The sequence below is a fragment of the Sturnira hondurensis genome, unplaced genomic scaffold (genome assembly GCF_014824575.4).
Source record: "Sturnira hondurensis isolate 20B ecotype Veracruz unplaced genomic scaffold, ASM1482457v3 Scaffold0001304, whole genome shotgun sequence".
NCBI lineage: Eukaryota > Metazoa > Chordata > Mammalia > Chiroptera > Phyllostomidae > Sturnira > Sturnira hondurensis.
In genome coordinates, this window is record NW_028073935.1 from 6,983,775 (window position 1) to 7,008,086 (window position 24,312).

At 40.4% G+C, this 24,312-nt stretch overlaps 1 non-coding gene across 1 annotated transcript; it reads left to right on the forward strand.

Annotated features, from left to right (window-relative positions):
* The first annotated feature begins 13,152 nt into the window (after positions 1–13,152).
* LOC118974235 (U6 spliceosomal RNA) lies at positions 13,153–13,259 on the forward strand. Its single transcript, XR_005063826.1, has one exon. It is a non-coding gene; the product is annotated as a U6 spliceosomal RNA (small nuclear RNA).
* Positions 13,260–24,312: the final 11,053 nt, after the last annotated feature.

Below are 24,312 nucleotides of genomic sequence, written 5' to 3' on the forward strand. Positions count from 1 at the left end.
AGAGCCCAGAAATGAACCCAAGTCTCTATGATTCACTAATATTCAATAAAGGGGGCAGAAACATAAAATGGAGTAAAAATAGCCTCTTCAACAAATGGCGTTGGGAGATATGGACAGCTACATGCAAAAAAAAATGAAATTCAGTCACCAACTTGCACCGTAGACAAAAATAAACTCAAGACGAATAACATATTTAAATATAAGTTGTGACACCATTACAGTCCTAGAGGAGAACATAGGCAGGAAAATCTCAGATATTCCACAGAGCAATATTTTCACTGATATGTCCCAAAGAGAAAGGGATGTAAAGAAGAGAATAAACAAATAAGACTTCCTCAAAATAGAAGAAATTCTGCATGGCTAAGGAAATCATCAGCAAAATTAAGATGGAGCCAACTAACTATATGGGAAAATATATTTGCCAATGATAGCTCAAAGAACATTTGATCTCCAAAATATATAAAGAAGTCACGTGACTCCACTCCAGGGTGACAAACAATCCAATTAAAAAATGAGCAAAGGACTTGAACATACACTTCTCCAAGGAGGACACACAGCGGACCCAGAGACATATGAAATGATGCTTAGCATCACTAGCCATCAGAGAGATGCAAATGAAAACCACAATGAGATACTACTTCACACCTGTCAGAATGTCCATCATAAACAAAGCAACAAATAGTAATTGCTGGTGAGGTGTGGAGAAAAGGAAACCCTAGTGCACTGTTTTGGGGTATGCAGACTGGTGTAGCCACTGTGGAAAACACTATGGATATTCCTCAAAAAACTAAAAATGGAATTGCCTTTCAACCTGGCAATTCCACTGCTGGGATTATACCCTAAGAATCCTGAAACACTAATTCAAAAGAACATATGCATTCCAATGTTCATAGCAGCACAATTTACAATAGCCAAGTGCTGGAAGCAGCCTAATGAGTGGATCAAAAACCTGTGATACATGTACACAATGGAATACTATGCAGTAGAAAGAAAGGAGGAACTCCTCTCCTTTGCTACAGCATGGGTAGAGCTGGAAAGCATTATGCCAGGGAAGTATGTCAGATAGCATAAGAGAAATACTGTATGACCTCACCTATAAGTGGAACCTAATCAAAAAAAGAAACAACCAATCAAAATATAACCAGCAACATGGAAATAAAGAACAAACTAACAGTAACTGGAGGAGAAGGGGTGGGGGATAACAGGGAAAGACAGGAAGGGGTCATCAAGGAACAAGTATAAAGGACTCATGGACAAAGCCAAAGGGAGTAAGGATAGATGGTGGGAAGTGGGAGTGGTTGAGGGGAGAAGAGGTGGCAGGAAAATGGAGACAACTGTACATGAACTACAATTTTTAAAAAGGGGGAGAAAAGAAAAAAGAAAACGGACAAAAGGAAGGGTGATGCTTCTCATTTTCTTCTTTTTCTCTGTTTTAGGTTAGGGTCTTTTTAGGCTCCACCAGAATGTTAGAATTTTTTTTCTTTTTCTGTGAATGTGCCCGAATCTATTGATTGCTTTGTGTAATATAGACATTTTAAATAATACTAATTCTTTTGATTAATGAACATGTAATATCTTTTCACTTTTGTCTTCTTGCTTTAAATTATATTTTATTGATTATTCTATTACAGTGGTCCAGGCTTTTCTTCCTTTTCACCCCTCCACCCAGCAACCCCATTGTCTGAGATTATCCCTCTGCTGTTGTTAATGCCCATGGGTCATACATGTAAGCTTTTTGGCTACTCCATTTCCTATACTGCACTTTGAATCCCTGCAGATATTCTGTAACTACCTGTTTGCACTTCTTAATCCCCTCACCTCTTGACTCATTCTCCCACACCACTCTCCCATCTGGCAATCATCAAAACCCTCTCCAAATCCATGATTCTGTCTGTTTTTTTTTAATTTTTGTAGTTTGTTTTTAGATTCAATTGTTGATATATATATATATATATATATATATATATATATATATATATATATCCTCTCTGAGGAGAAAAAGGCCTGGAGCCCCCTCCTCCAGGGCCTTTTATTGGGTTGTAATACACAGGAATACAGGGCTGCAAGGATCAAACAGTAGATAACATTTCAAAGAAATCTGAGGGCTTATTGTGAGTTAGAGTCTGTCAGGAACAGAGTTTTAGGGTTTCTTGCTCAAACCTTTAACATATGAATGAAAGCACTCTTAGCAGAGCTGGTTTCACAGGTTTATCAGGAAATCTTTGTGATGCCAGATTTTTCCCCAGGATATGCTCTAGCAAGGCAAGGAGCTGCACCTCTCCCCAACAGATATTCAGGTTTAAGGGGATTAGAGCCAGGAAGCACTTCTCCCAGAGAACATGGGGACCTGGGCTATGTCAAAGCTGAGGGGTGAGAGTCCATTGCTCACTCTTTGTTGCAGCCCCCCAAGTCCTTCCATGAAGGCCTCCCAAATGATCGAGTCTGGCTTAGGTTGCCCCCTGCTGTGAGGGGTCTTACCCGTCATTGACTTCCAACCAAGCTTTGGGGGCAGGCAAAGGAAACTGAGGCAGCATTTGCTACCAGAGACAAGCTTTGTCTCCTGTGGCTCACATTCCAAAGGTCGGCGCTAGCCCTTAGCCACAAAGGGTCAAGATATAATTCCTAGAACCAGGCAGAGTGATCTACAACGTCCCACCAACTCTGATTTTTGCAGCCATAAATTGGTGGTATTTATCTTCCTGGCACTGAAACCCCGGTCTGGGGACCTGGTGTGGGTCTGGGACTCCTTACTCCAGAAATATCTCTCCAGAATTTTTATCCATGTGGGTTTTGGACCAGCCTATTCAGTATCTGTGTCACTTCTACCAGTCTGGATGTATGTGGTTTCTTTAATTCTGTAGTTATCAGACTTTCATTCAACTCAATTCCTGATGGTTCTGAGTTGTGGTTGTTTTATATTTTAGTTGTAATTTTGATGTGGTTGTACAAAGAGATGAGCCATGTCTGCCTACACTGCCATCTTGGACCAGTGTAGGCAGACATTCAACCTTCTTTAATTTCATCAGTCTTTTGTAGTTTTCACTGTACAGGTTTTTCAACTGCTTGGAATTATTCTTAAGTATTGCATTGTTTTTGATACTATTGTGAATGATATTGATTTCTTTACTTTTCCCAAGATATTTCATTGTTAGTATATAAAAATAAAACTGTTTTTTTTGTATGTCAATTTTGGGTCATGCAACTTTACTGAATTCATTGACTTGTTCTAGCATTTTTGGTGGATTCCTTAGGATTTTCTGTATATGAAATCAGAACATCTGCAAAGACAATTTCACTTCCTCCATGTCTATTTGGATGTATTTTATTTATCTTTCATGTCTGATTGCTCTATTTAGGATATCCAATACTATGATGAATAGGAATGGCAAGAGGGAGAACACTTCTCTTGTCTTTGATCTTACAAAGAAAATTTTCAGTACTTCACCATTGAATAAGATATTATCTATGGGTTGTCATAACTGGTGTTTACTGTATTGAGGTATGTTCTTTCTATAACCACTTCATTACCATTCTTATTCTAATAAAATTTGTGTTTGTCAGATGTTCTTCTTGCATCTACAGAGGTGATCAAAATTTTTATTTTTCATTTTACTAATGTGATGTATCTTACTTATTGGCTTGCATATGTTAAACCATTCTTACACCCCAGGGTTAAATTTCATTTGATCGTGTTGTGAGAGCCTTATAATGTGTTGTTGAGTTCTGGTTGCTAATATTTTTATTGATAATATTTTCATCTATACATACCAGGGATATTAATCTCTGGATATTAATCTCATTTTCTTTACTGGTAGTGTCCTAATCTGGCTTTCATATCATAGGAATATTGGGCTTATAAAATGAGTTTGAGAGTGTTCCTTCCTCTTTAATTTTTTGAAGGAACTTGAGAATAATTAGTGCTAGTTCTTTAAAGAGCTGGCAGAATTCACCTATAATACCATTTCATCCTGGGTGGGGTTTCTTGATGGAAGTTTTTTATTGTTGATTCAACCTCCCTACTCATTATAGGTCTGTTTTATAGGTTCAGATTTTCTATTTCTTGTTGATTTTAAATTGACAGGTTGTATAGAAATTTATCCATTTTTCAAGATTATACAGTTTTGGGGAATATTATTACTCAGAATAGTATTTCTGCTCTGATCCTGGTTATTTCCCTGCTTCTGCTAATTCAGTCTTAGTTCTCATCTCATTTTAGGTATTTAAAGTATAAATTTAAGTTGTTTATTTAATATTTTCTCATTTCTTTGTGTAGGTATTTATAGCTATAAACTTCTCTTTTATAGAGACGTTTTATAGAGTTTCTTCTCTTTTTTAAGAACTGTTTTCTTCAGCATGCTATGTTTTTTTTAAAAATATCTTATTTATTTATTTTTAGAGAGAGGAGAAAGGATAGGAAAACAGAAGGAGAGAAACACTGATGTGTGAGAGAAACATTGATTGGTTGTCTCTTGCATGCACCCCGGCTGGGGATTGAGCCACAAACCCAAGCATGTTCTCTGACTGGGGATTGAAACAGCAGCTTTTTGCTTTGCAGGACAATGCTCAAATAACTGAGCCACACTTGTCAGGGTGGTTTGATGTGTTGTGTTTCCAGTTTAATTTGTTAAAAGATATTTCTTGATTTCTTTTTCACCTTTTTTTTGTTGTTGATAAGCATGTTGTTAAATATCCACATATTTGTAAATTCCACAGCTTGTCTCCTATTACTGATTCCTACTCTCATACCATTGTGGTCAGAAAAGTTACTTAATATGATTCAATTTTTATAAATTTGCTAAGGCATTTTTGTGATCTACCATGTGATATATCATGGAGATTGTTCCATGCACACTTGAGAATAACATGTATTCTGCTGCTGCCATATAGAATGCCCTAAATATATCTGTTAGTTCCATTTTGTTTGAAGTATGGCTAAAGTCTAGTGTTTCCTTGCTGGTTTTCCATCTGATCTTTCAATTGTTGAAAGTTGAATATTGTAGTTCTCTGTTATTATTTTATTCTGATCTGTTAATATTTGCTTGATATTTAGTTGCTCCAATTACATACATATATATATGTGTATACACACATACATATGTACATATGTATACATACATACGTATATATACATACATATATATGTATGTGTGTATACATATAAACTTCTGGATGAATCAGCTCCTTCATTATCATATAATGACCATATTTGCCTCTATTTTTTGGCTTAATATCTATTTTATCTGATATAAGTGCAGCTACCTCTGCTTTATTTTAGTTTCCATTTGCATGGAAGATCTTTTGCCATCCCTTCACTATGAGCTTGTGTTTGTCCTAAAAGCTGAGGTACTCACCTCTCTGGTGAGTAGCATATAGTTGCATCTTATTATTTTTATTCAGAAAGCCACTGTATGCCTTTAGATTAGACAGCTCAATTGATTACTATTAGGCTAATTATTGATAGTAAAAACTTACTAATGTTGTATTGTTTTTTTACTATCTTGTAATTCCATCTTTCTTTTCTTTTTTCCTTGCTACCTATGTAAATTGTTAATTTTATGTAGTAGTATGCTTTAATTCCCTTACCTTTATTTTTTGTGTATCTGTTGTAGATTTTTGATTTGTGATTTTATATAAAGCACTATACATATATACAAATAAATGTATGGTCTATTTTAAACTAACAAATACAACTTTCGTCTCAAACAAAAATTCTGTCCTTTTGTCCCTGTTTTATGTTTTTGATGACAATAATTACATCCTTTTATATGTTATATCTATTAATGTTGGCAAGTTATAGCTGTTTGTAATTCTTTGTCTTTAACCATTATTCTAAAGGTAAGCAGTTAACACAGCACCAAAATATAGTATTCTGTAGAGTATTCTGATTATGACTACATGATCCCTTTTATCAGTGTGCTGTATATTTGTATATGTTTTCATGTGACTAATTAGCATCTTTTTGTTTCAGCTTCAAGAGCTCCTTTCAATATTTCTTGTAAGCAAATTTAGGTTGTGATGAATTCCCTCAGCTTTTATTAGTAAATGTCTTTATAGTGCGTAAAATTGTAAATAACAATTTTGCTAGATATTCTTGGTTGGGATTTTCTCTCACTTAGAATTTTGAGTGGATTATTTTGTTCTCTCCTTGTCTGCAAAGTCTCTGCTGAGAAATTTATAGACTTTTGGAGATTTTTTATGAGAACTTTTTTTTTTTCTTTCTGCTTTTAAAATTCTTTACTTGTTTTTGGTTTTATTATGTTTCCTGCAGATGATCATTTTGAATTGAAACTTTTAAATGACCCATTAGTGGCTTGAACTTTGGTGTCCAAATTTCTCCCCATATTGGGAAATTTTTAGATATCATTAGTTTAAATAAGGTCTCTACCCCTTTCTTGCTGTCTTCTTCTGCCTCTAGTGACACATACATTATTTCTTTTAATGGTCCCCAAAGTTTCCATAGGCTTTCATTATTCTTTTTTTATTTGAAAACATTTTGGCTCTCTGATTGGATAATTTCAGTTGATCTGTGTTTTAGTTCAAAGCTTCCCTCTTCTGCTTGCTCACATCTATTGTTGAAACTCTACATTGAATATTTCAGATCAGGTGGATTCTTCACCTACAACATTTCTGTTTGCTTCTTACTTTTTTTTGTTGTTGAACTTATTTTGCTTTAATACTGCATTGTTTTTCTGATATGAGCAAACAGTTTATACGTGTTCTCTGGTTGATCCTCGAGCATCTATAGAACAATCATTTTAAATTGTTTGTCAGGAATTTTGCAGAACTCCTTTTCTTTGGGGCTAGTTACTGGAGTTCTACTGTATTCCTTGACTATGTTTCTATACATTTGAGGAAGTAGTCACTTCTTCCAGAATTTATGGTTGATTTAAGTAAGAAAAGCCATTCATCTATGGGAGAGGGCATACTGGATCATCTTGTGACCCTACTTGTACAGGATTTTAAGTGCAGGGACATGTGACATCACTGGTCTGGGTGGGCCATGATCTTTCTTCCACTCAAGCCACTGGGGTTCAGAGCATCAACAACTGTGTGATCCTCGATGAAAACTGTGGGGTGTCCACAATTGCTGAAAGAACTGCTGGGGTCCTAAGTGCAGCCTCCAAGTCAATAGCTACAGATCAGAGAAGGCAGCAATAGTGGCTGGAGCCAATGATGCACATACATTTTACTGCAAGGGGCCTGCAAATACCTATGTAGTGTCAGGTATCAGTTTACAGACATACTCATGGTGGTTGGTTCCAAGTCAGCTGGCAAAGTCCAGAGACAACTAAGGTTTTATTGGCAGCTCAATTTACTTTGCTGTAGGCATTGTATCCTGTGGCTATACACTCTCCTCCCAGGCATGAACACCACAGTGGAAGCCAGTGACAAGAATTGAGCTGGAGTGTGCAGATAAATAGCTAGAAATACTAGGTATAGGAGGGTACAGCAATGCCAGCCAGTGACAGAAAACAGAGCCTGATCTGAGCACACTAGCAACCTTGGGGAGCCTGGCCACCTGTGTGCTTTCCCACTCACTGTACAATGTCCTCTTCTCTCCCAATCACCATGCTCGAGTGCTGCAGTAGAGAGTGTTAAGGGGTGCCAGCTGCTGGTATGCAGGTGCACAACTGGAAGGGCTGGCATCAGAAAATATGAATAGTGGGCTCAAGATGATGAGAATTGCAGAGGGTCTGCAGTGGCTTGCTAGCTATTGGCTTCATGGAAATCTGCTGAAGTTTCTCTGCAGAGCAGGTATCTCTGAACCACAACTGCTTCCTCTGCATTCCTGCTAATAATAGCCTCTGATTTTTGTTCTTGCTCATGGCCAGCACAATCTGTCTCAGCTTTGCCAGTCTGGGTCAGGTGAAACCTAAGTGGGGCCCTGTGCCCTGAGAGGCTAAGGAAGCTGACTGCTCACCCATTCTTTCTTTTGTAGGGAGTGGAATTCTTTCTAGCCTGGCAAGTTACTTCTCAGGAATGACCATAACTGGCTTGGGGGATGTATTGCTGCAAGCAAAATGAAGTTTCCCTCCTTCTTTTTTATGTAGTATCTCAGCTTCTATTGCATGATGTCACTAAAACTTCCACTGTGGATGCTAAAGTGTCCCAGAGGTAAGTTTGTTAGTAGATAGCTCTTCAGTTGTTGAACTCTGATGGGGTACAGAGAAGCTGGGTTCTCCTATGTTGTCATTTTTCACAACCTAGGTATTATTTAAAATTTAAACAATATGAAACATATTTCAAAATGTATCTTAAATGGTGTTGTCCAGAGCTTAGCTCAGATACTTCATTGTATTGCTGCCTCAGCATCTATTTGGTTTGGCAAAGTGCCCTGAGATGGCCTTCAGTTGACATAGCCCCTCATGCAAACACATGTCATAGGTCGCAGCCACAGAGTTACAAGCCAATGTAAGTTCCTGATACAACTTTCCCAACAGCCCTGTGATCAACAGTTTATCCTGTGAACCCTTTAAAAAGACTCCCACAGAGCTTAGTGGAAACCTGATCTTTTGGTTGAATGGGCCAATCTGGCCTTAGCCTGAGAATCCCAATGCACTCTAACCATGGACTCTAATATGCGCCCCAGGTCCTTTCTCTCTCTGTCTGCCCCCTGCATTGACCTCCCTGTGTGGCCCCTTGAGGCCTGAGGCATGCTTTGTACTTCCTCCAGGACAGATAAATAATAAACTTCTCTATTTCAATTCCCTTGAGTCTTTTGTCAAACTATGGCTCATATTCAACTCCCTGAGGTTCTACTTAACAAATGTAAAATTAGTAAAGTCATAATGTTACAGAACCAGCCAATGATGTTCTGGAACAGCTGTGGGGTTTGATTGCCTGCCACCAAGAAGCATGACTCCCAAGACAGGAGTTTGGTGAAAATGAAAAGGGGTTGTTTATTTAAAGGTTACACAGATTCAGAATAGTGCCATATTTCTGCCACTCATTCCTGCTCCCTTTAAAACACTCAAAAACAAATAGCCTTGCCTCACTCTACCAAGCCAGACCAGTTTCAGAATATACCACTCAGAAGTACCATCCTTCAGAAATTCAGAAGTCTGTAGCTCAGCATTCACAGTCACAGTTTAGCTCCAAACATCTCCCATGTGTCTGTGTGACAAGTAGGTTCCCCACAGTGCTACCAGCTCTGTGGCTGTCTTCTGTACAGGAAGGGAAATGAGGATGTTTCCAACAAGTCTCCAGACCTTCAAGCCAACCAATAGGCAGACCTTGTGGTTTTCAGCACACTCCAATTTTAAAGGTTTGTCTCAGAACTTCCTGCACAACTGGATATCCAGCTCTTCTTAGGGTCCTAATTGTGTCATCTGCTGATTTTGTCATCTCCCCAGTGTCTTTGACCCTCTTGTCACCAGCCATCTCTAGGCAGGGCAATAATTTCCTAGCCATGCACAGGCATACATGCATCCGTCCATCCCGAGTATGGCTTCCAGCCCCTGCAGATCAAACAAGTGCTGTATGAACTTCTACCCGGATATGTTCTGAGTCACTCTGCCAGTGCACATTCTCACAGTCACATACACAATTTGCCATGGGTAGCAGCCTTCTTCTGCAGCTCCTCCCTTCAGGAAGGCATGGGCTGTTAATCTGTCTTTGTTATGCAATGTGCCTCCAACACTGTGCTTTCTACTTTGTGGGCATTCCTCCCCCCCCCCGACCCCCACCTTTTTTGCAGGATTTGGGGAGATGGTGGGATTCCCCTATTTTCAGGAACTCATGCTATGTACCTCTTTATAATAACAGTTATATACTTACATTTATGAAAAAGATAATATATGATCTTGAAAGTATATCCTATCAAAAGATCTTAGTAATGATTTAATTATTGTAACTTATTCTTAATCAGATAACAAAAGTGTTCTTTCCAGTCTTAAGGTCAGGTATGTACACAAGTTACTCCAGTGGTTGAGGTCTTCTTGTCAGAATATACAGGAAATAAGAAATACTAAGATGCTATATTAGCAAGACTAATTTTTGTGAAGAGCCACAAAAGTAGTTAGCCTACTAACAAGCCTACTAACAAGTTAGCCTGCCACTAACATGGTGTATAATTTTTCATTTTCTTGATGTTACAATTTATTTAAAAATAACTTTGTACCACAGAACTATTTTATTATTTAGTTTTTACAGTAAAATACACAATCAAAATCTTTTCATGACAATAAAGAAGTTTCTATAAGTTCATTTTAGTAGCTATCTATTACACTATTATATCACCAATTTTATTAACTGATTAATAATATTTCTAACTGATATCTTATCATTAGAGAGTTAGGTTGCTTCTTTTTATTATTTCCTCCTCTCAAAACACTGTAACATAAAAACATTATATATATATATACATATATATATATATGTATATATATATACACACACACATACATACATATACATACATACATATACACTGTGTGATTTTGTAGTGGCCTGCCTAGGAGGGGGGCTTGCAGCTGAGTCAACAAGATCAGGAAGAGCAAGTAACTAAGTAACTGGGAAGTAAGAACAAAGAATATTGTATTAACTCCTATCAGCAGTTCTGCTTTCTTGCTTCTATAAACTGCTTCTTGCTTTCGCACCAAAAGTACTGGTCTGAGTGACAGACTGTCCCCTTACCTTATATAAGCAATTGCTCCCCGATGATCAGAATTTGGAGACTGACTCATCTGGGTCCTTATGGGTAAATAAAGTTCCACTCCATACACCCGAAAGCGGATGAGTTGTTTTCTGTAACATTTTGGTTCCCTGACTAGGAACTACTCACGTGAGAGGCCTTTTTTGCCTCTGATGAAGGTGGTGGGGAAGTGACTGAGAGGAAGCCCAGGGGCGAAGGGAAGCGTGCAACCCGGTGATTTCGGGTCCCAGACACACCGGGATCCATGGAAGTCATCCTCCAGACTGCTCTTTGACCATGGCAGGCAGGGTGCAGACTGGTACTATCCGGACCTGAGAAGGCACACATCAGTAAGTGCCCCGGGGACCAGAGCCCAAGACCAGCCCACCCTTGCAGTGGAAGGAGAGACTAATTACCTCTCAGGCAGGCAATCAGCCGTAAGTCCTCTGGAGGCCAATTGGCCATCTGGAAGGGGACACGTATCCCCACCTGCGCAGTCCTACTTGGGAGGGACTATATAAACTCTTGGATGTTTGTCTGTGTGTTTGTGGGAGTGACTGTGTTTGTGGCTCCAAGGTGAAAAGCCTATGGAGCAAGAGTGGGCCCCAACTTGCAGTTCCTTGGTCTGTCATAGGGCATAACAGCTGGGAGTTTAACCCACATTCTACACGGGCAGCCTTAGCTAACACAAGAACCAAGCTCCCCAAGAGGGGGAAGGCCAGGTGGGCAAAACGAAAACCTCATCCCTTTGTTTGTCTGTGCCATTATGGGAGGGTCACCATGGGCAGGGGACCTTCCACTATGTTAGTTAGACTGAATGCTGCAGAACTTTGATAGGTTCTGTGGCCAGTATCCAACCATGCAGGCCAGTCAATTAGAGGTCTTTTGCACCTCTGAGTGGCCCACGTTTGGCATAGGCTGGCCCCCTGAAGGAACACTGAACTTAAGTATAATTAGGGCAGTCCACCTCATAGTAACAGGTAAACCAGGACACCCCCATCAGCATGTTTACATAGACCGCTGGCAGGAATTAGTGCAGGACATGCCCTCAGTGTGCAGGTCAGAAGCCTAAGACAGTAGTAAAGGCTAGTGGTAGGGGAAAAGTGGCACAATCCAGTGTTTTAGTCACCTGGTCAAGAGAAACACACCACCACCCCCACCCCCATTTTCAAAGGAGAACCAGAGGAAGAGCTGCCTATGGTCTGCCCCCCTGCCCATATGCTCTGGAAACTCTCAGCCAGACCCGGGGAAGCAACGACCCTTGTCTGAGACCTAGATTCCGGCTCCTGCCCATCTCTGGCAGCAGAGTAGAGACCCTGTTCAAAGGGGTCAGCCTCTCTAAATAATGCCCCAGTATAACAGAACAGTTGCCCAGCGAGGTGGCAGGCAGTGACCCCCCCCCCAGCCCACTGGAGGGACGGGAGGTGGCCAAGGCCCACATGGCCCCCTGCACCTGGTCCTGCTAAACAGGTCACCAAGGAGACCAGCAGGGCTACCCTAGTGGATCCCCCGTGATTGAGCCAGGAGCGAGCTGTGTAGACCTCCTGGGCTCGCGCTAAAGCCCTGGCAGTGGGTCCTTTGGGAAACCAGATACCTCCCAGGAGCAGGGAGCCACCAGAGTGCCTAAGAAAGGAAAGAGATATTGGCCTGAAGTTTTCTTTCTTTGTTGTGTCTCTGTCTGGTTTTGGAATTAGGATGATGCTGGCTTCACAAAAAGAGTTGGGGAGTTTTTCCTCCTTTTGGATTTTTTGGAATAGTCTGTGAAGATTAGGGGTTAGCTCTTCCTTAAAAGCTTTGTAAAATTCTCCTGTGAAACCTTCTGGTCCAGGGCTTTTGTGTGATGGGAGTTTTTTGATTCCTTCTTCAATTTCATCTGCTGTTATTGGCCTGATCAGGTTTTATGCTTCTTTTTCATTGAGTTTTGGAAAATTATATTTTTCTAGAAATTTGTCCATTTCACCTCGGTTTTCAAATTTCTTGGCATACAGTTCTGCATAGTAATTTCTTACAATCCCTTCTTTTTCTGTGGTATCAGTTGTAATCTCTCCTCTTTCATTTCTGATTGTGTTTATTTGGGTCCTCTCTCTTCTTTTCTTGATGAGCCTACTTAAAGGCCTGTCAATTTTGTTTATCTTTTTAAAAAACCAACTCCTGGATTCATTGATCCTTAGAAGGGACATAAAGGAAACAATAAACAAATGGGATCTCATCAAAATTAAAACCTTCTGCATGGCTAAGGAAAACAGTATCAAGATAAAAAGAGAAGCAGCTGTTTGGGAAAACATATTTGCCAAAGATACCTCAGACAAAGGTTTAATCTCCAAAATATACAAAGAACTCACAGGACTCCACTCAAAGAACACGAGCAATCCAATTAAAAAATGGGCAAAGGAAAAAAAAATGGGCAAAGGACTTGAACAGACACTTCTCCAAAGAGGACATACAGAGGATCGACAGACACATGAAAAAATGCTCGATCTCACTAGCTATCATAGAGATGCAAATTAAAACCACAATGAGCGCTCGCTTCAGCAGCACATATACTAAAATTGGAACAATACAGAGAAGATTAGCATGGCCCCTGCACAAGGATGACCCGCAAGTTCGTGAAGCGTTCTATATTTTTTCCAAGACAAAAGAAGTCTAAAAGAATATGCCTCCACCAAACCAGCTCTACAAGAAATACTAAAATGGCTGCTTTAAGGAAAGGAAGGAAAAGAGAGAGACGGAGAGGAACTGTGGTACAAAAATGACAATGAATAAGTACCTATCAATAATAACATTAAATGTAAATGGATTAAATGCTCCAATCAAAAGATATAGAATAGATGAATGGATAAGAAAGCATGACCCACACATATACTGCCTACAGGAGACCCACCTCAGGACAAAAGACCATCACAGAATAAAAGTGAAAGGCTGGAAACAAATTTTCCAAGCAAAGGGACAAGAAAAAAAAAGCCGGGGTAGCAATTCTAATATCAGACAAAATAGACTTCAAAAAAAGGGCCATAAAGAGAGACCCAGAAGGTCACTTCATATTGCTCAAGGGAAGAATTCAGCACGAAGACATTAACATCATAAATATATATGCACCCAACATAGGAGCACCCAAATATATAAGAAAAATCCTAGAAGACTTCAAGAAAGATATTGACAGAAACACAATTGTAGTAGTGGATTTTAACACCCTACTGTCAAAAATGGACAGATCTTCCAAACAAATTATCAACAAAGATATAGCTGCACTAAGAAACACCTTAGATGAAATGGACTTGACTGATATATATAGAGCACTTCATCCCAAAGAAGCTAAATACACATTCATTTCAAATGCACATGGAACATTTTCAAAGATAGACCACATGATAGAACACAAAACGAGCCTCAACAAATTCAAGAAAATTTAAATCATACCAAGCATTTTCTCTGACCACAAGGGACTAAAATTAGAAACCAACCCCAAAGGAAAAAGCCCAAAACACCCAAAATCATGGAGACTGAATGGTATGCTATTAAACAACGAATGGGTCAAGATTGAAATTAGGGAAGAAATAAAAAAGTTTCTGGAAACAAATGAAAATGAACTCACAAAAACCCAAAACTTATGGGACACGGCCAAGGCAGTCCTGAGAGGGAAGTTCATAGCAATACAGGCTTACCTAAAGAAGATAGAAACATTTCAAACAAACAACCTAACGCTACGCCTACAAGAACTCGAAGAACAACAACAAAGACAGCCCAGAGCAAGTACAAGGAAGGAAATAACCAAGATCAGGGCAGAATTAAATGACATAGAGACTAAAACCACAATTCTAAGGATCAATGAATCCAACAGTTGGTTTTTTGAAAAGATAAACAAAATAGACAAACCTTTATGTAGGCTCATCAAGAAAAGAAGAGAGAGGACCCAAATAAACACAATCAGAAATGAAAGAGGAGAGATTACAACTGATACCACAGAAATAGAAGGGGTGGTAAGGAATTACTATGAAGAAATGTATGCCAAGAAATTTGAAAACCTAGGTTAAATGGACAAATTTCTAGAAAAATATAATCTTCTAAAACTCAATGAAGAAGAAGTAGAAAGCCTGAACAGACCAATAACAGCAAATGAAATTGAAACAGTAATAAAAAAACTCCCATCATACAAAAGCCCTGGACCAGATGGTTTCACAGGAGAATGCTACAAAGCATTTAAGGAAGAGCTAACCCCTATTCTTCACACACTATTCCAAAAAATCCAAAATGATGGGAAACTCACAAACTCTTTTTACAAAGCGAGCATCATCCTAATTCCAAAACCAGATAGAGGCACAACAAAGAAAGAAAACTTTAGGCCAATATCCCTGATGAACACAGATGCTAAAATCCTCAATAAAATATTGGCCAATCGCATCCAACAATACATCAAAAAGATCATACACCACGACAAAGTGGGATACATCCCAGTGGTGCAAGGATGGTTCAATATCCGCAAATCAGTAAATGTAATACACCACATAAACAAAAGCAAACACAAAAACCACATGGTCATATCAATAGATGCGGAAAAAGCTTTTGATAAGTTCCAACACCCATTTATGATAAAGGTACTCAGCAAAGTGGGAATAAAGGCCATATATGAAAGACCTACAGCCAACATCATACTGAATGGGCAAAAACTAAAAGCTTTTCCACTAAGATCAGGAACAAGACAAGGTTGTCCACTTTCACCACTTCTATTTAATATAGTATTGCAAGTTCTAGCCACAGCAATCAGACAAGAAAAGGAAATAAAAGGCGTCCAAATCAGAAAGGAGGAAACAAAACTGTCATTGTTTGCAGATGACATGATAGTGTACATAGAAAATCCTATAGACTCTACCAAAAAACTGCTGGAACTAATAGTTGAATTTGGCAAAACAGTGGGATACAAAATCAATATCCAGAAATCAAAGGCATTTCTGTATACCAACAATGAATCAGAAGAACTGGATATCAAGAAAAAAATCCCATTCGATATAGCAAAAACAAAAATAAAATACCTGGGAATAAATCTAACCAAGGAGGTAAAAGACCAGTATGCAGAAAACTACACAACACTGAAGAAAGAAATCAAGGAAGACACAAACAAATGGAGATGTAAACCGTGTTCATGGATTGTAAGAATTAACATCATCAAAATGTCCATACTACCCAAAGCAATTTACAGATTCATTGCAATACCTATTAAAGTACCAGTGGCATATTTCACAGACATAGAACAAACACTTCAAAAATTTATATGGAACCATAAAAGACCCCAAATAGCAGCCACAATTTTGAGAAAGAAGAACAAAGTAGGAGGGATCACAATACCTGATATCAAACTGTATTACAAGGCCACTGTAATCAAAACAGCCTGGTACTGGCAGAAAAACAGGCACATAGACCAATGGAACAGAATAGAGAGCCCAGAAATAAACCCAACTCTCTACAGTCAATTAATATTCGACAAAGGGGGCAGTAACATAAAATGGAGTAAAGATAGCCTCTTCAACAAATGGTGTTGGGAGAACTGGACAGCTATGTGCAAAAAAAAATGAAACTTGAGCACCAACTTACACCATACACCAAAATAAATTCAAGGTGGATAAAGACTTAAATATAAGCCGTGACACCATTAAAGTCCTAGAGGAGAACATTGGCAGGAAAATCTCAGATATTTCATGCAGCAACATATTTTCTGATATGTCCCCTAGAGCAAGGACTATAAAGGACAGAATAAACAAATGGGATCTCATCAAAATAAAAAGCTTCTGCGCAGCTAAAGAAAACAGCATTAGAATAAAAAGACAACCAACTCTATGGGAAAACATATTTGCCAATGATACCTCAGACAAAGGTTTTATCTCTAAAATATACAAAGAACTCACATGATTTCACTCTAAGAAGACAACTAACCCAATTAAAAAATGGGGAAAGGACTTGAACAGACACTTCTGTAAGGAGGACATACAGAGAATCCAGAGACACATGAAGAGATGCTCAATATCGCTAGCTATCAGAGAGATGCAAATTAAAACTATAATGAGATACCACTTCATGCTGGTGAGAATGGCTATCATAAACAAAGCAATAAACAACAAATGTTGGAGAGGGTGTCGGGAAAAGGGGACTCTGGTCCACTGTTGGTGGTATTGTAGACTGGTACAACCATTATGGAAAACAGTGTGGAATTTTCTCAGAGAACTAAAATTGGACTTGCCTTTTTATCCAGCAAGTCCACTGCTAGTATTGTATCCTAAGAACCCTAAAATACCAATCCCAAAGAACCTATGCACCCCAATGTTCATAGCAGCACAATTTACAATAGCCAAGTGTTGGTGCCCGTCAGTAAATGAATGGATGAAAAAACTATGGTACATATACACAATGGAATTTTATGCTGCAGAAAGAAAGAAGGAGCTCCTACATTTTGCAACATCATGGATGGAACTGGAAAGCATTATGCTGAGTGAAATAAGCCAGGTGTTGAAGGACAAATACCATATGATCTCACCTTTAACAGGAAGCTAAATAACAAAACAAACAAGCAAGCAAAATATAACCAAAGACACTGAAATAGAGAACAGGCTGACAGTGACCAGAGGGGAGAGGGGAGGGAATTTCAGGGGAAATAAGAGAGGGATTTAGAGGAATATATATAAAGGATACATGGACAACAACTGAGAAGGTTGGAAATGGGAGGGAGGGGGGAGTATGGGGGTGGGATGGGAGGGGTGTAATAGAAAACTGTACTTGAAAAATAATTAAATAAAAAATTGGGAAAAAAATAAAAATAAATAAAACCACAATGAGATACCACTTTACACCAGTCAGAATGGCTATCATAAACAAAGAAACAAACAACAAGTGCTGGAGAGGTTGTGGGGAAAAGGGGACTCTAGTTCACTGTTGGTGGGATTGCAGACTGACACAACCACAATGGAAAACAGAATGGAATTTTCTGAGAAAACTAAAAATGAATATGCCTTTTGACCCAGCAATTCCACTGTTAGGTGTATATCCTAAGAACCCTGAAGCACCAATCCAAAAGAACCTATGCACCCCAATGTTCATAGCAGCACAATTTACAATAGCCAAGAGTTGGAAGCAACCTAAGTGCCCATCAGTAAATGAATGGATCCAAAAACTATGGTACATTTACACAATGGAATTCTATGCTGCAGAAAGGAAGAAGGAGCTCCTACCCTTTGCAACAGCATGGATGGAACTGGAAAGCATTATGCTGAATAAAGTAAGCCAGGTGGTGAAAGACAAATACCATATGATATCACCTTTAACAGGAATCTAAACAACAAAACAAACAAGCAAGCAAAATATGACCAAAGACACTCAAATATGGAACAGGCTGACAGAGTGCAGAGGGGAGAAGGGAGAGAATCACAGGGGAAACGGGGAAGACTCACATGAACAAGTATAAAGGACACATAGACAATAACGAAAGTGAGGGGCAGAAATGGGAGGGAGGTGGGGAGCACTGGAGGGGGCAGGGCTGGAAATATAAGACAGAAAACTGTACTTAAACAAGAATGTAATAAAAATAAAAATAAAAAATTTTAAAAGGAAAGGAAATAGACCCACACACCGGAGCATGTAATGTGACCAGTGCGACTACTGCAGGGAGAAGGGGTACTAGAAAAGAGAGTACCCCAAAGGGAAAAAAGAAAAAACCCACTGGTAGGCAACAAAGACCAGGGTTACAGGTGCCTACAGTCCTCAGCCTAGTTGGCTCAGACCCAGACCAGACTGCCACAGGTCTTCAGAAACTCTCCCACTCCCTCGGTGAGGCCCAAGCCAGAGATTTAAGATCATTTACGGAGAAGGAGACTGACCCAGTGTTACTGCGGTGTGTAGATAACCTTCATTTAGCTGCACTAACCCGAGACCGGTGCTGGTAGGGCCCTTGCCAGTTTTTCGAACTGCTAACCAAGACAGGGTACCAGGTGTCATTAAAGAAGGGGCACAAATCAAAATAGAGTGGGAACAACAATCTGGAGGACAAGAAACTGCTGAGGAGAATTAGAAGTTGTCAGATGGGAAAATATATGTCCCCCAGGGGCAAGCCAGCAATCTAGTGAGGCAGTGCCACAGCCTCACTCATATGGGCAAGACGTCCCTAGAAAGCCCGTTAAAAAGGTACTTTTACCTCCCTAACCTGGGTGTGCTCTGCACCTCTGTGGCAATGCAGTGTGTTACGTGTTCCCGGAACAATTGGGCAGGGCACCCAGGGATAAAGCCAGGAATACAGCACTCAGGGAGGTGGCCATTTGAGGACTTGCAAGTGGACTTTACTGAACTCAGACCCAGCTGAGTGTATAAGTACCTCTTAGTCTTTGTCTGCACCTTTTCTGGGTGGGTAGAAGCCTTCCCCACCAGGACTGAGAAAAGCCGAGAAGTCACCCAGGCCCTGATGAGGGAAATCATCCCAAGGTACAGATTGCCCCTGACTATTGGGAGTGATGACGGTCCGGCTTTTGTCTCAGACATAATATAGGAGGTAACAAGGCTCTTCCATATCACATGGAAGTTGCACACTACATATGGACCTCAGAGCTCGGGAAAGGTAGAGTGCATGAACTGGACTCTCAAGGAAACTCTAACAAAGTTCCACCAGGAGACTGGACCACCTTGGACTGACTTGCTGCTGCTGGCACTACTTAGAGTTAGGGATGCCCCTAACCCTTCAGGCTACACCCCATGTGAGTTAGTCTTTGGGAGACCTCCTCCCATCCTCAGAATAGACAATGGGGGACCCCAGAGAGCGAGGACTCTGGTGGTGATGCTGCCTTCTGGGGAGATGAGACCCACTACAGCTTCTCCTGCCCTGCAGGTGGGAAAAGCCTCCATCATGCATTCGCAGCCTCTGAAAGTGGGCTCTGCTCACCCGCCAAACTAGGGGTTGACAGGGGCTTCCTTGGCTCCTGAAAATGGATTGGCAGGGACCCCACCTTCACAGGTGGTCAGGACTTCTGCCCCACCTCCACTGGTGACTGCAGCCTCAGTGAACCGCCCCCAGTGGGTGGAGGGTGGCTTTGTGGTGCCCCCAAACCCACAGGTGGAAGGGGCCTTGGGGGCTTCCAGGGCTCCTGAAACTGGAGTCCTGGGACTTTCTCAGGTGGGCAGAACCAGAGTCAGGGTGCTACCATTATGGATAAAATGGATGAGCCATGTGAGTGCCCCACCGTGGAGGACAAAGCATTCTTGGGTGCCACCATCTTGGAACTGGATAAGGCTTCTCTTCAGATTATGGACTGCATGCTGCTGCTGTGTGGGCACTGCATCAGTCAGGTTCTCTGTGTAACTGGTTCTAATAAGAATGGCTCTGGTTTTAAAGGTCATGAACTAACGTCCAAGGGTAACCACCTGATTTATAGGGTGTTTGCAAGGTCTAAGCTTCAGAAAGGTGCAAATTGTCCCTGCGAATCTAGGGACTTTTAGTAGAAGATGCCTATAGTGCTAGGGACTTTTGGCTGCCACATACTGAGTTTAAGTGCTGAGTTTAAGTATAGTCCTTCCCAGTGTAGAAAAAGAACCAAGAATAAAAGAGAATAATAAGTAAATCTAGATGAGTAGAAATATGTATAAAAGATGTGAAAGTTTTAAACCTGGAGTAAAGGAAACTTCAACTACTTGTTTTATAGTTTTGTGGGAAAAAAGCAAATTTCTCACATGTGGTTCTGTTTGTGATCAGAAATCTGTATTGTAAGACCTAGTAAAGGTCCCTGCAACTGGTTGGGGAAAATGCTTTTGCCACTGGGGACCCAGGAAGGGTCATTTGGGGCTGATGAGTATATCAGCCTGAGGCAAACCAGCATGTCTCTGCCATGAGACTGGGCCTGAAGGAGAATGCCTCTACCTGTGTATTGTTCTGGAACTTTGTGTTTCGGATTTTGCTCTGTATCTGCTCTGAGAAAGGAAATTGAGAATTCCAGAAAAGGTTGAAACTTCATACTCCATAAGAAAGTCAACAAAGGAAAGTATAAGATGTGTAAATAAAGAAAGTGTGTGAAAGGATGTAGAAGTTTTTTGGACGTTGAAGAATGTCTGTAGAAAGCTATACAGATAGAAGAGGGTATGTAAAAGGTTGTAGAAGTTGGGAAAGTTTTGGAAAGGAATTATGTGGGATTAATAATAGGAAGTATAAGGCATAGAGACGCAATCTTAGTGGGTATCAGAAAGAAAAGGATTTTCCATCACGCTTTGTATTTTTCTCCCTACCTGATCCCTTCAGAATTTGGCACTCTGAAGGAATGAATGATGACGTAAGGTTTTTTTGCATAAAACCAGTAAGACCAAGTCATTAATAGTGGTTTTGTTAACCAAGAGTTCGACTGGAATATCATGTCTGAAGGAGGCATGTATGGATTCTGGTCATTACCAGAAAGCCCTGAGGAACTGGGATTGACTTGCAAAGCTGGCAAAAGCCCACAAGAAAAACCTGGTACTTTGGTTGGTTGTGCAGTTCATGCCAGTCTTTCCCGGGAAGGAACAAAGGTTGCCTTTCTGAAAGATGGCTAAAAAAGGAACCTGTAGGCACAATGGAGGCTCAAGAATTTGAGTGAAATGACTGGTACAGGTGAAGCCAGATGGCAGATGGTGTGGCTCTGCTCCTGTGCCCCAAGGGGCGGACTGAGAAGTCAATCTAAGGGTTCCCTGTATGAGTTCCAGCAAAGTGGACTTAAGGATCATAAGTGATCCAGGCTGCTCTTGATGTGTTTATGCAAATGAACAGTCAAAATCAAAAGCGGGACCCAAAGTAGTTCCTGTATAACAACGAGAGTGATCTCAAGGAGAAAAACTGTGGTTCAAGGAAAATCACAATGTTCAGTATTGGACATCAGAATGGAGCAGCTAACTGTCTCAAAAGTTTGTTTTCATTTGAAAGTTAAAACCAGGTTTGTGATATCACCAAAGATGTACAATTTATAGGTGCAAAGGACCTGTCAAATTGCCACTGTTAAATGTCATTGCAAGAAGGACCTTGCAATGGAATGCCTTCCCAAAAGACAGTCTCACAGGCACAGAGACTGGTTTAGAGATTGTTGTGAATTAACCTGCATGTTCTTTTGTTTTCATAGGGTGTATGCCTATGACCTGCCTATGCCTATGAGTGATTGGTTAAACTATAGGCCTCACTTAAGGAGCCCATCTTCATCATTGCCCCCCTGAGAATCGACAGTTTAATTGAACTAAGTAGTTAGGCTGATAAAGGGTTGGGGCCGTCTGTGGGCTTCACTTTAGAACTGATTTTCCCTTTTCTGTCTTGATGGCTTGGACAGAAAGGGCTCAGAAATCTAAAAGGAGAGAAATACTAATATATTCCCTTTGGCCCGAGTGAAGTATAGTAGGCCACAAGAGTTTTGGATAGGTGTAGCATACCTTGTACACCTTCTACTAGATAAGCCATTCTTTACTTTAGACCCTGCCTTTGTCATTTAATAGTTATGATTTAATTGTGCTTCCAATTTCTTGTCTAATCTTCCACCTCCAGAATATGACCTGACCAGAAGGCCAACAGTCCAGTAATGTCAGCCTTTGGACATCAAGCCTGTGACATCCTGGTGACAGCCAACTGACCAGGACCCTGTAAGGTCCTTCCCCTTGCAGGAAGGACTCCCTCTGTGCTGCACCCCACCTCCTCTTTCAGGGTACCCCTGACCCCAAGGGTAGGTAGGATGACATCATGTCCAGCCGGAAGTAGTAATAAGAAGATGAGACCTTCGTCCATTCTCCTTTATATAATTCCAGAAGGAAAAAGGGGCCTCAGAATCCCTCCCTGATAGTAAATCACAGAAGGAGAAAAATGATGAAGAAAGAAACCTCATTAATGGTCTGAATTCAGGGAAAGGGGGGACTTGTATGTTCCTGGGAGAGGAATGTTGCTACTATATAAATCAGTCAGGGATCATAGCAAAGAAAGTTAAAGAAATCAGAGTTATTAATAACCATACCTAAAACAAAAGCAAACTAAGAGGACAGCTAGATTGGGAGTGGAACCATAGAAATGGAGATCACATGGAGGGTTAGCAACAGGGGAGTGGGGGGAGGAGAAGGGAGGATAAGGTACAGAGAATAAGTAGCATAGATGGTAGGTAGAAAATAGACAGGGGGGAGGGCAAGAATAGTATGGGAAATACAGAATCTAAAGAACTTGTGACACATGGACGTGAACAAAAGTGGGGAATGAAGGAGGAGGGGTGTGCAGGGTGGAGGGGGATGAAGGTGGGGAATGGGATAACTGTAATGGCATAATCAATAAAATACATTAAAAAAAGAAATCAGACAGAATATAAACCACCACACCAAAGAAACAAAATGTTAAAATTGGAGAAATTGAGGAATAAATCCTCAAGCCTGGCTCCAGTGGCTACTTCCCTTTCTAGGACCCCTAATTATTATCTTCTTAGGTTTAAGCTTCAGCCCCTGTATCCTGCAGATCATAGTCCAGAACTTAAGAAGCAGCAGTTACCTACAGAGCAACTGCCAAGATTTTGTCCCTCCAGTGATACCATTATCAGAAATTACAGCAGCCCCCTGACACACAAGGATGACCACCATAGAGTGATGCTGGAGCAGTCAACAGCACTGTCAAGCATCAAAAGGGGGGAATGTAGTGGCCTGTCCAGGAGGGGGGCTCACAGCCAAGTCAACAAGACCAGGAAGAGCAAGTAACTAAGTAACTGGGAAGTAAGGACAAAGAATTTTGTATTAACTCCTATCAGCAGTTCCACTTTCTTGCTTCTGTAAACTGTTATTGGTCTGAGTGACAGACCATCCCCTCACTCTATATATGCAACTGCTCCCTACTGATCGGGGCCCAGAATATGGAGACTGCCTCCTCTGGGTCTGCACGCGTAAACAAAGTTCCACTCCGTACACTCGAAAGCGGCTGAGTTGTTTTCTGTAACAATTTTGTTTAATGAATAGATCAAAGGGACATTCACTAATTTAGAGCTTTAAACATGATAGCATATTGCTCTCTGGGGACGGTGGCAGGGGAGGGTGGTTGGCTCCATGCCATATTGAAGCGGATACACTTTCCCACAGTCTTTGCATGCTGGCTTTTTCTTTTATTTTTTCATCTCCAAGAACTTACAAGAAGACAATTCATTCTCATTACTTAATTGGCCCTTTCCTGCTTTCTAACAAGACTCGTGTTTTGTTCATGCTTTCACCTATCCTTTTCTAATTATGGTGTGCATTATTTTCTTAGTTAATATATGTGATTTATGCATTAGGGAACTTAACACTTTACATGATATGTTACAATTTGCTGCTCATTTTTCACATGGCCTTCATTTTTATGTACTTGAGTTAGCCCTAAATTGTTTACTATGCCATTAAATATTCTGTTATTCTTTAAAGCAGCATAAATATAATCATACTGCCTCTATGAACAATGAAAATTCAGAAGGAAGTACATTTTGGAAGTGAAGTGCCAGGGTGACACCTACTATTAAATAACCCATCCATGTGAAATAAGCCAGGTGTTGAAGGACAAATACCATATGATCTCATCTTTAACAGGAATCTAAACAACAAAACAAACAAGCAAGCAAAATATAACCAAAGACACTGAAACAGAGAACAGGCTGACAGTGACCAGAGGGGAGAGGGGAGGGAATTTCAGGGGAAATAAGAGAGGGATTTAG